The 16081-nt window shown below is 42.8% G+C and overlaps 1 pseudogene; it reads left to right on the top strand.

Annotated features, from left to right (window-relative positions):
* The first annotated feature begins 12216 nt into the window (after positions 1-12216).
* LOC147424662 (uncharacterized) lies at positions 12217-12760 on the top strand (annotated as a pseudogene).
* Positions 12761-16081: the final 3321 nt, after the last annotated feature.

The raw sequence follows: 16081 nt of genomic DNA, 5'->3' as shown, positions 1-16081 counted from the left end.
CCTAAATGGATTGCACACCTTGTGAAAATGCTCCTATTAATTGCAATGCAATAATATATCACCAATGGACATGTACTCATACACTCAAGCATATGACCACAATGAATGCACAATAGTTTCCAATACTCACCACTAAATAATCCCTTTGCTAGTAATTGAGATATCCTTCCCTTCCATTATGGATTTTAGATCTCAACTAGAATGAGCATTCAACATTTGCACTTTGAAGGTGATTAAAGAATATTCTAATTTGTACAATACCTTTGGAACCGTCATTGCTATAGGTGACATACTCTGCCCACTTATGACGATCACACCTTTCTCCATTCCATACATTCCTGATTTTTGTTTGTAGATGGTAGCTCAAAAGAAATGTAGCCGTCATAGTTTTTGTGGAGCTCATTAACCTACACAATATCATCACCTAACTCAAAGCAACCAACAAGTTACTTTGAAGTGGCAAGGCCCTTATTTTTCAATAACACTTGAGATTGAAGAGCTTGATGCACCCTCACAATCATCTTTAATAATGATTGGAGAACACTTTGAACCATTAATTTCCAATTGAAGTTTCTATAGTGCTCAATCAAATCTTGTAGAGTTGATAAGCTTCATGATTAAGCAGATACACATCCTCTCCTTGGTCATTTTTTCATACACTCTAGTTTGATTTTCCTTCCAGAGACTGTAAGTGGATCAAGTGAGAAGGCAGTGCCATTGAGCTCAAAGCGTTCCTTCAATGTATCAATTTTAATCTCTTGCATTCGATTCTCAAACAATAGCACCGATTTTAGGCCAACCTATGTACTATAAATGGGGATATGTTGGCTCATTCTTATCAAGTTTTGGTGGAGAATAGAGGTCTTGAAATTGGAAGGAAACAAAGGTCACAATTGTCTTAGGCAAGAAAGTTACAATAACTTGATATACTGAAAATTTTTGTCTATTAATTAAACGTACCTATCAATAATAGCAAAATTTTCATATTGTCACTCATAATAACTCATGTGCATTAAATATGTTGTTGAAACATATCCGCACTTTGAAAGCATTTAATGGTTCTTGTATCAAGTTGTGTATAATGATTCTCCACTCTTGTCCTTTTCCAAGGATGGCCTAGACATAAGCTTTTATTATTGAACTAAAATACAATATTATATAACAAAATACAATATTATCTAGCAAAATATATATTCCATGTTATCATTTTTGGTAAAAGTTCAACATCAATCTTGTACCAAGCTCATGTTTTAATCTTGCACCAAGCTTCAAAAAGTTTATGGTAAGTTTATTTACAAGGGAGGAGGGTTAAAACTTAAAGTATATGTCCAAATATCGAGGCCTCATCATTTGTGTGTGAAACTTGATGCATAAAATTATATGCAGAGAAAGCACATCTTCAACTGCTATGAATTTCACGCAGATGGCAAAGCTTGAAGACTATTAAGTTCCCTAACCTTGTTGCACGGGTTGTGTCTCCACCCTTCTGTCAAACCATGTTAAGGAAAGAATATCTCACTCTGAGGTATGCAGTTGATAAAATTTTACACATTATTTTCTTTTGTCTTGGCACCTTCAACCTCCCCCATTCAATACAATGTGCCATGCTTTAAATTGGGGTCTTACATGGCCATAACTTTGTGATATGGCTATAAAAAACATACTTTTCTTGCTATTTTTTTGGTAGTAGGTGATCTTGAGAAAACTATGGGACGCATGTCTAACCTCACCATCCTATCTTATTGCAGTACTAGCGAGAACCACGATTAATTTGTCACCCATGGGATGAAGCTGACTCGATGAGTGCATAGAGGCTACAAGAGTTTGTCAATCTCTCGGAAAACAACTAACAAGTCGCATCCAACTCAAGCTACACTCAAGTGACTGAAATCACCAAAAGCCAATCACTCATCGGTAAACAAATCACATCCATTACAGCATCAAATGACATCCAAACGTAATGAAACTTTTAGGACAAGTTTATAAGACCTAAGCACACATGCTTATGGTCTCAAACCCCACTTTAGGTCAAGTTCCAAAATCGCGATTATTAACAACAATGGATTTTTTACCTAGTCGTTTTCGACTCAGAATGCATCTAAATGCTTAGCAATGATGCCCCAATACCCTGCCTATGCTTAGTTTTTTATTTGAAAGTGTAAATTCCTTGTTATGATGAAATTAGGCCCCGAGTCGGCGATGCCAAAAGCTACAAAGACTGTGAACTACTTACGTCAATGCGTAGAGCTCTTATCTACGGTTGCAATGCAACAAACACGACTGCAATGTGACAACCGGGGAGGGAGTAGGAAGCGCGAGAAGGAGAGGAGTGAGCGTCGTTAGCTCACGCTGTGTTTCTATTATCCAAACTTATAAAAAACTTACAAAAATTGGCTTTTATACCTTAGCAGAGGTTTTTGGGTGGTAACTAAAAATCTGGAGTTCTACCAAAGCTGAGTAATGACAGGTTGATACAATCTGGAAGCTTGTAGCCCCGGATCATTAATTATAGAGTCTATCTGAGAAAATAGGAGTTACAATATTTCCAATTTATCAAAATAATAAGTGTCTTACAAAGAGAACTCCAAGAAATGGTAACCGTGTTAGCTTGCTGCTAACATTCCCCCCCTCCTCGCCTGTGTCGTCCCTTGACACAGCTTTATGGGCTAAAATAGTCTTCGGGCTGGCAGTTGACGAGGCGGTCTTTAAGCACATTCAATGCCTTCTGGTATTTGATTTTTCTTTCTTTATCTGGCACTTGCAGAAACTACATGGTCACTCTGTTCTTCAGCTCCACCGTTGAGTAGCCCACAAATCTGGATGTGAGGTTGTTGATCACTGGCGCAAATATCTTTGTTCGCCAAGTGAAAAATCTCATGTAGAAAGCTTCCTCGAATGTCAACATATTATATGATGGCAAGAACATACACCGGGCGTAGAAGCCATAGAGGACCTCTTCGAAAGGCTGACCACTGAGATCATAGCATAATCCTTTATTACCCTTGAGGAATGACATCCACGGGGTGCCTGCTTGCTTTGGCTCATTAAAAACTTCAATACAAGTGAGCAGCATTCGGCATATCTTATATAACATTGCACAAGAGAGATCTGGTAGACTCTTGAAGAAGGACATGGCGCCCGTTAGGGTTTTCACCATGTATTCCTCTGTTGCTTGTCCTTTCTCTAGAGCTGGCAGTCTTGGGTAGTTCAGCCAAGTTGGCCGCTTCTTTGTTAGTGCCTCATGCTCTTTCCACGTCCTTACTCTGGGTACATGACAAAATGTGGGATCTCTTTGCAAGGCTACAGGTGCTCTTGTGGACAGAATCAAATACCTCGGATTCTTGTTCAACTAGTTCAACCTCCACTTTGGGTGGTCTTTATCTGTGCCATCTTCTTGCATGTCTTTGTAGAGTCTCTCTTTTACCTGTAGTAATTCCACCTTTATCAAGGGGTATGACAGGGATTGCTGATGCCATTGCACATTGATCTGATTGAGAGTGAGTTGGGTGATGTTGACAGAGTGAAGAACTCTCAACTCCCAATCCATCGCGGCTTTCCACTGCTCATCTACGCTTGGGTGATCTTTTCTTTCAGTGCATCCTCTTCAGCTTTTGATAGCTGGACCATAGGCTATGTGTCTGCATTTGTAACGTTTATCTGAAAATCCTCTTCACCACTCATCTCTGTTGTGGACTGTGTCTCCAATTCAACAAATGAGACCGAGGGTATATCTATCTATGGCGGCTCTGACAGGCCTGCCTCTTCCTGCGTTTCTGGCTTTCCATCTCTAAGAAGCTGGTTAACTCTCTTGAGCTCAGCTATTTCTTTTAGGAGCTCTTCTTCTTTCTGGATCCGCATCAAAGCCAGGTACTTGCGCTGAGATTGCTCCAGCTTTAACTCCAGCTCAAGGTCTTTGTTCTTTTTCTCTAGTGCCTTGTATACCTCATTTGTCCCTTTGATCGAGGCCACGACTGGAGGCCACGACTGGATTCTCTCTTATTTGCCGTAAGAAGATTGCCTGATCATTTATTCTTTGTTCGGAGTATTGTAAAGAGGCATTGGCAACATCCAATTGCACTTGATTTTTTTGAGCTGACAAGGTTGTCATCAAAAGTTCGTTTGTAACGTCTGTCAGTTGTTCATCTTTTGCTTTGCAAGCATCTGATAACTTGGTGAGCAGATCACCTAGCTCTTCCATTTCTTTCTGTTGTCGATCTCTTGCTAGCTGATGTTGTTCAGCTTCGGCTTTCATCTTATGCACTTGCCTCTGAAGATCGGTGATGACGTTCATTCTGTCTTCTAACTCTCCATGGAGAGCGTCAATCACCATCTCGAGTTCTTTAGCCTTTGTGTTGTGGCTAAGTGCTATTGATCGGAGTCTCTCCATCATATCTTGCATGTGTCTTGCATATTCGTTTACTTGCAATATTACCTCGTCATTAGACTGCCAATCCTCCTGTCTTGCCAGCTGAGTTGATGTGCCTACAGCCTCTTGTGTGTCCTTCTACTGTGTCGTGGCTGTTGGTTCTTCTTGCGTGGAGGTAGAGGGTTGGTCTTTTTCTTTGTCATCTTGAGTCCTTGTGGATGCCTCCAAAATCTCTTTCGGATTTTCAGCCTCTTTTCTCGTGTCTTGCTTTGTCCTTGGGCCTTTAAGTCCACTAGGCACCCATTTCTCTGGGTCCTTCCCTTGTGCTTGTCTGCTGCACTGGTAGGCGTGTTTTTTTCTTTCAAAACGAGCTTGTTTCTGTGCGAGCTCTTCTTGGTGGGCGGCCACAACTTTTCTCTTCATCTCTTCTCTTCTCACTCTATTCTCCTCATTATCAAAGCTCTCACTACTGTGCCTTTCCGGAGAGCTTTCAGCCGACTCTTCATCTGATTTATAAGATCTCTTGCCTGACCTTGTAGCTCTAGGAGACGGTTGTGCTGCCAATATCCATGTGTTTTGGTCAGGGGAAGGTGGTAGATTGTCGGCCATGCCGATGGCATGGTACGCTATCCTTGTCAAGACTTCTGGCACACCCAAGTAAGTGATCTTGCCTTCTTTCTTGGTGCCCTTCAAGGTGGTCAGGACATACTAGGCATGGTCTATTGGTTGCCTAGTTGTTGACTTGAGAACCTGTGTAAAATTGGTGGCAATCGCGTGATTTGGCGTGGTGTACCTTGGTGGTCTTTTTGCCAAGAAGTGGAAGTGCTGATGGTATAACCGGGCTGGCTCTTCCACTTGTTTCTGAATTAAATCGGCAAAAGTAGCTGTGGTGGTCTCTTTGGTAAATGTTTCTGCTGTTTTCCTATCCCTTGCTTGCATGATCATTCCTTCTGTAGGCAGTCTGAGTGCCTCTGCCACTATATCTTTACTTATGACCACTTCAACCTTGTTTCCCTGAGTGTCAGATATTTGGGCCGTTCCATCTTCTTTAATTGTGGATAAAAGCTCGTAAGCTTTCTGAAAATCCACTCCGCAAGGCTCTTCTTCATAAAAGTCTCTAAATCCAAGCATGCGGTTGGCTTCTTTGGTCTCTGGCTTCGCGGAAACAATGACAACATTCATCGAACTTGTGTTCTTTTTACTTACTTTTGTACCCAGGTCTTGACTTTCCTCACTGCTAGTCGGATCTTTGACATTTCTAAAATCTGCTTTGACATCATTTTTATTTTCTTTTGTTTAGGAGCACTTCCTAATTCACTCTCATATGAACTTGAATTAAAACTAAAACTTGACTCCTCCATTGATGACTTACTGTCAATTGAATCCCTTCTTCCATTATGGTCTTTCTCCTTCTTGGCCTGTTGCTCCAATTTCAAAGCTCTTTGCACCAGATCATTGACCTTTTTGATTGGTGTTGGTACCTCTTACTCCCTAAAATTCTTACTTTTAGATCCACGCAAAAACTAGGCACATATTCTCTTTTATGAAGGAGGTTCCTTCATTTGTGTGCTGAGCTCTTGATCTTTTCTACATAGCTCCTTACTGACAACTTTTCTTGCTTGATCCTATCTAGCTCACAGAGAATGTTCTTATCCCCACAATTTTCATTATAGTCTAGAATAAATTCCTTCTTTAGTTTGTTGTATGTTCAAACTTTCTATGTTAGGTAATGGTAATATCATTTCCTAGCCGCATCCTTGAGAGTTTGTGGAAAGCATTACCCCATTCATCTTCATCGATGTCCTCTAACGCTACATATTTCTCAAAAGCCTATGTGTGTACATCCGGATCATCTTTCTTTCCACCTTTGAACGCCGGAAAGAAATCTTCAGTTGCTCCTCATATCTAGTCCTATGGTGATCAAAGTCTCGTTCCCTGTGTCTGAGTTTCTCTTTATGATCATAATTCCTCTTCCTATGCCTATGTTTACTGTAATGGTCAGTATCAACATCCCATCTGTCATTATACTCATCAATTGTCTCAGTTACAGTATACAAATTATTTTTCTTATCTGACTTCCGATGTGTCGTTTTCTTGTTTCATCTGCTACCATAACTGGCATCAGTCTGAACCTTCCGTTTGCCCTTCTTGTATGATCTGTGAGACCCATGTGAGAGCGTCTTTCATCCCTCTCTGAATGCCTCTTTCTTGATTGAGGAGAATGTTGAGAGTCTCCCAAGCCCCTAAGTATCTCTCCGTTCAGGGTTGGCATATGTCTCCTCATTCTATAATACACGTCCATCATTATAGCTCTACTCTAATGCTTCAGCCACTATAGTCATATGATCCTATTCTTTAGCAAAAAGTTGGTCTCCTCCCTATTGTTGAATGTCTAGGTGACATTGCGAGTGTCCAGGTAACTCCAAATTCCAACTAGGAGATAAGTTCATATCAAGAGCTTAAGCTCACCACCATGATCGCCAAAATGGAATGAGGAATCCCAATCCTCGAGCGAGTACTTCCGAGCGGACAAGAAACCAAGCGAGCATAAGCAATGAGAAATATTAGATAAAGATCTCAATAGTTACTCTATAGAGTATAGTGTAGCAAAGTAACCATATTGCATCTCAAATAGTCTCAAACAAAAGAGCCATACTCTTCCTTTAATGTGTTCACACGGACATTGATACACAGTCATATCCTTGCTTTTGAACCATCTTGTTGAGCATATTCCAAAACTCTATTTGTGCAAACTTATTCTCCATGGTAAATTCACATGTTGCAATTGTCATAAATTCGTGCACAAATAGATCAAAAGATGGTAACTCAAATGCCACATGTCCATCATAATGCATAGGTAGATCTTGAATTTGAATGATATCCTTTGCTTGCTTGAGTGCCATGTGTAGGCTGCTTTGTGAAGGCATTGCATGTAGTATACCAACTATTATGGAGGGACCATCGAACTATTACTAGTGTGTCCTTCATTCCAATGCCTTGTGAGCTTTCAATAGCAATGCGAGCCTTCTAGAATTGACATTAGCCATGATTGAGAAGGAAGATTTGTTCACCACTAGCAAGTTCAGTAGCCTTTATCTTCACCTGCTCTCCCATTAGAGTTAATGGATGCAAATTGAATGCATTAGTTATTTCACAATGTTGTATCACAAAAAGCCATAGAAAGTGCATAGATGCTATCATCAAACATAAGAACAATCTTGTGGCACATTGTCATCCATAAATGGTTATGTGCCTACCCATGGTTGACTGCAACATGAGGAATTTCAAACTCCAAGCAAACCTTTTTGAGCAATCTCAAAAAAGAGAAAAATCCCACAAGATACGTCGAACTTAAATCATAATAGAAACATTTAGCATCAAATTACATATTACAATCTACCTATCATTGTCTCTAAACGTCTAGAGCATTCCTTATGGAGATTTTAATCATCCACCCTTATATTAACTCCTTGATTATCCATACTTATGCTCCCTCCTTTGAATCACAGCTTGTGGTCATCACTATTAAAGCCATGGTAGATGCTTGGACAAGTAAATGAGTGTGTGTGCGCGCGCGCACGCACGTGTGTGCAATGTTGTGGAGGGGAGCGGAGGGTTTCTTATTACATAATATTATGGCAAGTGCTTTTGAGGAAGTTACAGAAGAAGTAGATTTGGTAGATCGTATTGGTAGGTTGGAGCCAATATGAACAATGTGTATTTGCAACCTTTGGTGCTAGATTGTACCTTATTGAAATTGGAGATAATTTTTTTTGGGTGAGTGACTCCATTTTGTCTAGCTCGCAAAAAAAATATTTCTCGTATAATCATGACACTTGAGAAACGAAGAGGAAAAGGAAAATATCCTTCACATCACATACTTGAAGAGAATAGTTTTCATGGACTACAAACTCTTTTATAGTTTTCACGGTGAGTTGCAAAAGAGGAGGCCCGAATCACGAGGACTTTGTGGCCAAGGGTGGAAGAGGTGATGAAGATCATAAGGTACTGTCGACATGAACGATAATCACCACTTGCATGCAACAGCTTGGCAATCACCTCTTATGCAATGCCTTCGCAATCACCTCGGCCCCATCTTTCAGCGAGAACAAAAACGAAGAATTTGTGTGTGTGTGTGTGTGTGTGTGTGTGTGTGTGTGTGTGTGTGTGTGTGTGTGTGTGTGTGTGTGTGTGTGTGTGTGTGTGTGTGTGTGTGTGTGTGTGTGTGTGAGAGAGAGAGAGAGAGAGAGAGAGAGAGAGAGAGAGAGAGAGAGAGAGGGATGTATGTGTGTGTGTGTGTGTGTTGTGTGTGTGTGTGTGTGTGTGTGTGTGAGAGAGAGAGAGAGAGAGAGAGAATGAGGTTCATCCTCCACAGTTGCGGGATCACAATCGAGGAATATTTTCTCAAAGACTAGCCTTTCTGGTCGCACATCAAAAATGACTTTGATGCGCCGATGCCTTTGTTCAGCAATCCCTACCTCCACCTTCTTCTAGAGTTCCACAAAAGTTGGCCTGACTCCGCCACTGGGTAACAAGCTCTACATGGAAGGGGTGTGCATGCTCTCAACCAATCTAGCCAATTACACTCTCTCTCTCTCTCTCTCTCTCTCTCCTCTTAGACTCAGCACCTCCTCTTTAAGTCACTCACAGTGCTTGAAAAAAACCTAGGTTTAGTGTAGCCCCACCTACAAATTTTGAGATTTACCTCTAAATTTTATAGTTGAAGGTGAGAAAACCTCCAAAATTTGAAGAAAATTAGTGTAAATTGGTCTAAAAACCTTTAGATTTAGTCAGTTTAGCTCTATTGTTTCTAACATGTATGTGTGACAAGTTTTTGGAAAAAAGTTTTTCTCGAGCACTGGTCACTCACTCTCAGTGGCCGAGTTTAGTGAATTTTCAGTGTCGTGTCTCTTGTTCACTTGCAGGGCTTCTCTCTGTCACGCACTCTCAGAGTCTCAGAAGCAAGTTAGACTCTCTCTCTCTCTCTTTCTCTCTCTCTCTTTTTTTTGTTGGAAAAAAATTTAAAAAGACATTTCCAAAACATTAGGTACAATCCCGTCCAAAAGACTCAACGTCCATGTTATTGATAGCTTCAACCACGCTGGTAATTCTTGTAGCATGCATCTTCTTAAGAGTTCTATGATAGAACTCAAAATTCATGAGCCTTCTTTCTCTCCTGACTTAATATGCACTAATTAGACACCTCTTCACTTCCTAACAACAGGAACATTGGTATGTTGATTCTGGTTCTGCATATCCTCCGTGCATCTAAACCTATGTGGTGGCTCACGTACCCTTCTTGTTGTGCAGGATCTCACTGCACGCACAATGTGAAAGTGAATGGCGCATGAAATGCAGTATTGCATTTTGGCGTAAAGCTTGGGAAGTGTGTACCCATCATAAACCAAGCATCCTGCACATCTCGCTCAACAGCTTGTTCAACAATGTTCCTTACAAGAAACCGCTTGACAGCCTTGTCTTTGGGCACACATCGCCCACAGTTGGAGCACTTGATGGGGTTTGTGTCACCTCTTCCGTGCTTTTTACATCCACCATTGTGGTGCTTGACCATCATGACTGTTTATGCCGCAACTGCTTCTGCTTCCTCTTCATCGTCTCTCTCTCTCTCTCTCTCTCTCTCTCTCTCTCTCTCTCTCTCTCACACACACACACACACACACACACACACACACACAAAACTCAACTCTCTCAAAGAGCACGTGCCGGGAGTCTCTCTCTCTCTCTCTCTCTCTCTCTCTCTCTCTCTCTCTCTCTTTCTTTTTAAAAGGAAAAATTACCAAAATACCCCTCTAATTTTTGGAAATTCCCAAAGTACCCCTCAAATTTCAAAAATTCCCAAACTATACCCAATATTTTGTCATAAATTCCCACAATGCCCTTCAAATTTTCCAAAATTCCAAAATATCCTTGGCACGACATTAAATTTCTCCAAAGATATTTTTTTTGTAGCTTTTCACAAGAAGACTGATTGTCTATCAATACGTTAAGATGCTCAAGCTAGAAGTTGAGTTGGTTATGTAGGCTTTGTAGATAAATCGTTTCATTATTTTTAAACATAGTCGACTATTTTTGCGAGGTACTTTGTAACAAATTACGTGCTAAGCACTCAAAACATATCTAAATTGTCAAAAAAGAAAAAAAAATAGAAAATCTTGAACAATCCTACCAAAATAGATACAAGGGTATTTTGGGAATTTTTGAAATTTGAGGGGTATTTTGGGAATTTCCATAAATTGGAGGGTATTTTGGTAATTTTTCAAAAAAAACACTCAGCTCTCTCAAAGAGCGCGCGCCGGCGTGCGCTCTTTAAGAGAGTTGAGTTTTTAAGAGAGAGAGAGAGAGAGAGAGAGAGAGAGAGAGAGAGAGAGACTCTCAGCACACGCGGGACAAGGGGCACTCACGAGCAGCCATGGTGAAGCTGTGTCGCAAGCAGCCAGAGATCGCAGTTGCCATGAAACATACGACAATATAAAGATAAAAGCGCACCACCCTCTACCCTCTGCAGGAGCATCAGTGAGTAGTGCAATTATGGCTCCTTCCAACGGCACCACGTCATTTGTGGAGGTCTGCCCCCATTGATGTCCCCTTTCCCTTCTTGGCCTACCAGTGCTGTTAGGCAGGCCTGTGATCTCTCCCTCCCAATTCGACGTCTATTGAGCACGATATATGAGCTTCGATGTCAATCAGCATCGTATACGAGAGCTTTGGCGTTCCGATATGTATCTCCACGTAGTACTTCTTGTCATTCAAGTTGATCTGGTCCTGCGTATTAATCAACTCACCGAATGTAGTCGTCGTACTTGCATTAGTAGTCAGCAGGATTTTGGTAATCTGAAAGGAGGTGATAATTTGTTGCAGGCATCCACCATTGCAAAGCCTCTGAACTCTGACCTGAAGCCAATTGTGAGTGGCCTTGCACCTCAACTCGTAGGGTAAAACAACAAGAAGACGGCACATCTCCACCTGTGCGAGCTCATTCCCAAGATCATGCGTAGCAAAAAAATCAGTCCTTCTGAAGCCCACCGTCATGTACGTCGTCAACAGATGACATATCTCGTTTTGTCTCTCTCCCCCCGCCCCCAACCCTCCTCTTTGTCTCTAAGCTAGCACATCTTGGTAGATTCCCCCTCCTCAAAACATTTGAACATATCTACTCTTGTTGGGGGTCGCCTGCACGCCATCGTGTGATCCTTGCTATAGGAATGATGCAAGAAAATGTTTGATGCTTGTCCTTGTTGTAGAGTACTTGATGCAAAGTTTGGCACTGGAGAGCTCATTTGTCCTCACTATAGAATTACTCACTGGAGAAGTTGATGTCGACCATCCTCACTACAGTGTTACTCGGGCCGTGACACCCATCTTTGCTGCAAATTTACCCAGGCCATCATGGAGTACTATCATAATTGCACTCATGTTCAATTCCATGATCGACACCAACTGGATCTGGAGACTGTTAGAGAGAAAGAGTGATTTCGTATTGTTGGATGTGATTACAGTTATATCTAAGCGTGCTGCTTGCCCCAGCCGCTGGCACGAGCACCGGCATAATATAAAGCGGTCCGCTGTTTAATTGCCTGCCAAGGGCTCATTATCGGAGCCCAACACGTCTCGCAGGGTCGTTTGCAAGCAAAAGAGAAGAAGAAGTAGAGCTCGTTGCGATTTTAAGCAGAAATAGTAGCTACAATATTATATTCGGGGTGGCCAACGAAGCTTGCAAGCGATCGTGGGAGGAGAGGCAGGAGCAGCTGGGGAGGGGGAGGGTGGACGTGGAGGGCGGAAGGTATGGCCTGCAGCAGCGCAGGGCCGCCTGTCGAGATCATATTGAGGGCATGGGCGACATCACAGCCCGCATAAGCGGGCTTCAGCTACGGTAGGCGAGCTTGAGCAGGAGGGGGAGGAGGCGGTAGGGGCCCCGGAGGAATGCTGCCTGCGGGCCGCCGTCTGGCAGCTGCGCCAGGAACTACAGAACGTACGCTCTCATCTGGCGGCGCTGGAGACGGAGGAGGAGCCACCCGACCTTCTACAAGCTCGTAATATGCTTACACTTCAAGCATCCGGTGGTACTGCAGCTACTGGTGATGAGCTGGACCTGGGACTGGCACTCACCATGCGAGGCATAGTTAATGATCCCCTCCCGCCAGCTATCATTAATAATTATAGTCGCCTGCTGCAATTATCAGGTCAACGATCTTATTGATGGTATGGACCGCCGCCTCACCCTCTCGCAAGCTACTGTACGCCTCTAGACCTCCGCTTGACACTGGCTCCGCCCGGCGACTCCAGGCCTTCTCTATCCAACTGAGATTCAAGGAGACATTCTATCTTCACCTTCAACTTTGTCCATGCCGACTTTTTATGGTTTGTGTTTCTTAATTACGAACTTCAGTAATGTCACTCGTCATAATTCAAGTACTTAGTTGAGCCATTTTTCTACTCTTTTGAGGCATGCCAATACATAATCTTGTATTCACACTTACACTGTAACCACATCCAACAATACGAAATGAGACCCTAATCGTGTAGGGCTGCTAGAGAGAAATAACGCAATAGCAATGACAATGAGGCCCACACCATCATCGAGTCACACACAATGATGTTTAATTGCATGTCTAACACTTAGATATGGAGGGAGTATTGGTAATAGTGCAGGCACTACAAGAGGTTGTGTGCTCTTGTGACGCTGTTAGCGATCGAAATACACTGGGTTTTTATAACCCCCGGCGTCGCTAAAACCGTCGCTAATAACGTCGCTACGAAAGCGTCGCTATATGCGTCGCTATATAGAGACGCTCATAGCGACGGTCATAGCGACGGTTATAGCGACGTTTACACAGAAGTCTATAGCGACGCTCATAGCGACGCTATAGAGCCATAAATAGCGACGATTATAGCGACGCCCAAGAGAAAAAAAAAATTGGTGACAGGGCATTGAATGCCCTGCCACACATCAACCATATTGTACTTGATTCACTTTTTAAAAAAAGTGCAAGGGTAGATAATAGACCCAAAATAGTCACCCACAAGACGTATTGTTTGCAAAATTGACAAGCGTAAAATTGACAATTGTACACATCATAGGCAAAATGAATTGATTGGCGAATGTAATAATGACAATTGTACAACATCATAGGCATAAAGAATTGATTGGCAAAATGAACTGCGGTGACAAATGTAATAATATACATGGTTCAAAAAGACGTATAAAATCCGTCTCATGATACATAAGCTATGAGAAACCCTAAACTAATGCTATCTAGCTACGGCTAAACTGACGTCGTCTAGTCAGACATCTCATCGCGTCCAAGCGGCGTATCTGTCGGATTCTGCAAAAAAAGACAATAAGACAGCTTTCAGTAAGTATAAACATATAACGACATTTATAAAACAATACAAAAAATAGAAAAGAGTAAACCCTAATACTAACCATGCCTCCGCGAGAACTGAGAATGTCCATCAGGGCGTTTAAGCCCTTCCTGCCTACGTACTCGCGCTCGTACGGTGTGGGATCACGTCCTGTCATCGACCACTGTCAAAACATACAAAGAATTCATTATGTTAGAATTAAAAAACTCATCAACCCTAAATTATCGAACATAAAGAGCAATGCGAAAACACTTACAAAATCGGCCTCAAATGATGCCCATCCACCGCTCCCCAAGTGGTGCGAGCTCCCTGCCTCTACTCGCGCTCTGGCTGCATCCTTTTGTTGCTTCCACTTGTCGGGATTCTCGCGCGCTGCTTTCTTCGCATTCTTCCAATCTTCTTTGGCCAGCCAATCTGGCCTATTCCACCCATGCTTGATTGCTTTTTGCACTTCGGAACGCTTGTGTTTGCAGTATTCGCGCATTCGAATCTTCATCAGGTCTTCATTGAAGCGCTGATCCCGTGTTGGAACGGGAAACTCGTCATGAAGTATGTTGATGACTCTGTTTTTTAAATCACTTGGTACTTCACTCCGTTTGTTTAGTATGTAGTGTCTAAACAGCTGAGAGCAAAGACCACGCATGTGCGAGATCACCTTCTTGCCGTCATCATCCATAATGATGCCGCCGCTGAAGTCGACGGAGTAAGGCAAGCCCTCTGACCGGTGACGCGTGAACCTGGGTGTCCCGGCAGGGGTCTCTAGCGGCGTGTCGATGGGGGTACGGACGTCTGGTGTCTCCACCGGCGTCTGGGGCCCGAAGCAAGGAGTGTCGAGTGGGGTGGCTCCTGGCGGAGTAGGTAGAGGTGTGTAGCTGCTAGGAACAGTCAGCCGTGCAAAACCAGGCGTAGATGGCGATGCTGTGGCTGGTGTGGGGGCGGGCAAAGAAGGGGAGGGTAAAGAGTCTCGTCGAACACGAGGCGGTGTGGAGGCATCGGTGGCGGAATCCCCACAACAACCGCCACCGCCACCACTAGAGCACCGGTGTCTAGACGAGTGTGAAGCACGTCTCGTCGACGCCGAAGCTTCGGAGCGCACCGAATGCTCCGAAATAGAGGGAGATGCGGATGGAGTAGGAACGCGCGATGATGCGTCAGAGCGATGATGCTCCACGTACCACTGTCTCTGCTGCGGTAACAAAGAAGAAAGAAACTCCTCATCATCCATACCTGCATTAAACACACGAATATTTAAACTTAATATTGAATGAATAGAGTAGACAATGACGCAAAGACCATTAAATACAATGACGTAATGACGCATATAAATACAATGACGCAATGAATTGAGTGATAGAAGAGGCAAGTCGAAAACTCAGAATTTTCAATCAAAAGATGTGAGCGCGAGTAGAAAAGAGCGTTATACACCATGGAAGGTACTTAGAGAGCCAGAGCTTTTACAACACGGAGCAAAATTGTTCAAATACAATATTTGTGGCTTTAAGAGATCTCTCTCTCATCCTCGCATAACTCAGCATAACTTCCTATATCTATATAGAGCTTTCCGTTTAAACACATATCCTCTGTTTCATTTTGTAGCTCTTCTGCATGCACCCCATATAGAGTAGTAGCATCTTGATGCTCGTCTGGCACCATCGCAGTGGCTTCTGATTGAGCATCTTCTCTGATCTCCTCCATTGATGCCGTTGTGATTGGCACATGGTAGCCTTCATACGTCCTTGCACTACGAGGGGCTACCTCTATGACGTACCACCAGTTTGATGTAGACTTTGTAGGATGAAATATTACCTGCCAGAGCCACATAACTTACATGAGGGCTTTCAAGCACATAACTTGTAAAAGGGGGATGTTAACTATTTACATACTTACTTGTTCACAATGCTCGGGTAGTACGAAAGTGTCTCTTAGGTCAGTCCATTTCTTAATAGAATCCACCTCAAGAAAACCAGACTCTCCTCTACGCACAGTAGCGTTGCGACCCTCCATGATTATCTTGAACCATTGCACGTTGAATAAGTCGACAAAAAATCCTCTGTAATCGATCCTCAAAATCTCTTGCAGCGTGCCGAAGTAAGTGAGTTCCGCCACCACAGGATCTGCATCAGAGGAACGTCGTCGACTAGACTGTTCAAATTTTGCCATGATTCCACAATCTTGAGTAAAACGCTTTTTGTCGATTCGTTTCACCCTAAAATGTCGACCTTTACACTGTGCTGCTGTGTATGACTTATACTACAACGAACAAAGATTATGAGTGGCCGTTCAAACGTTTAGAAATAAAGTCACTAGCTAGTCGTACATTGCAAACTTACC

The sequence above is a fragment of the Adiantum capillus-veneris genome, chromosome 25 (assembly GCF_014529385.1).
Source record: "Adiantum capillus-veneris isolate H3 chromosome 25, ASM1452938v2, whole genome shotgun sequence".
Lineage (NCBI taxonomy): Eukaryota > Viridiplantae > Streptophyta > Polypodiopsida > Polypodiales > Pteridaceae > Adiantum > Adiantum capillus-veneris.
The sequence above is the reverse complement of the archived record's forward strand: the minus strand, read 5'-3'. Positions and strand labels throughout refer to the sequence as shown.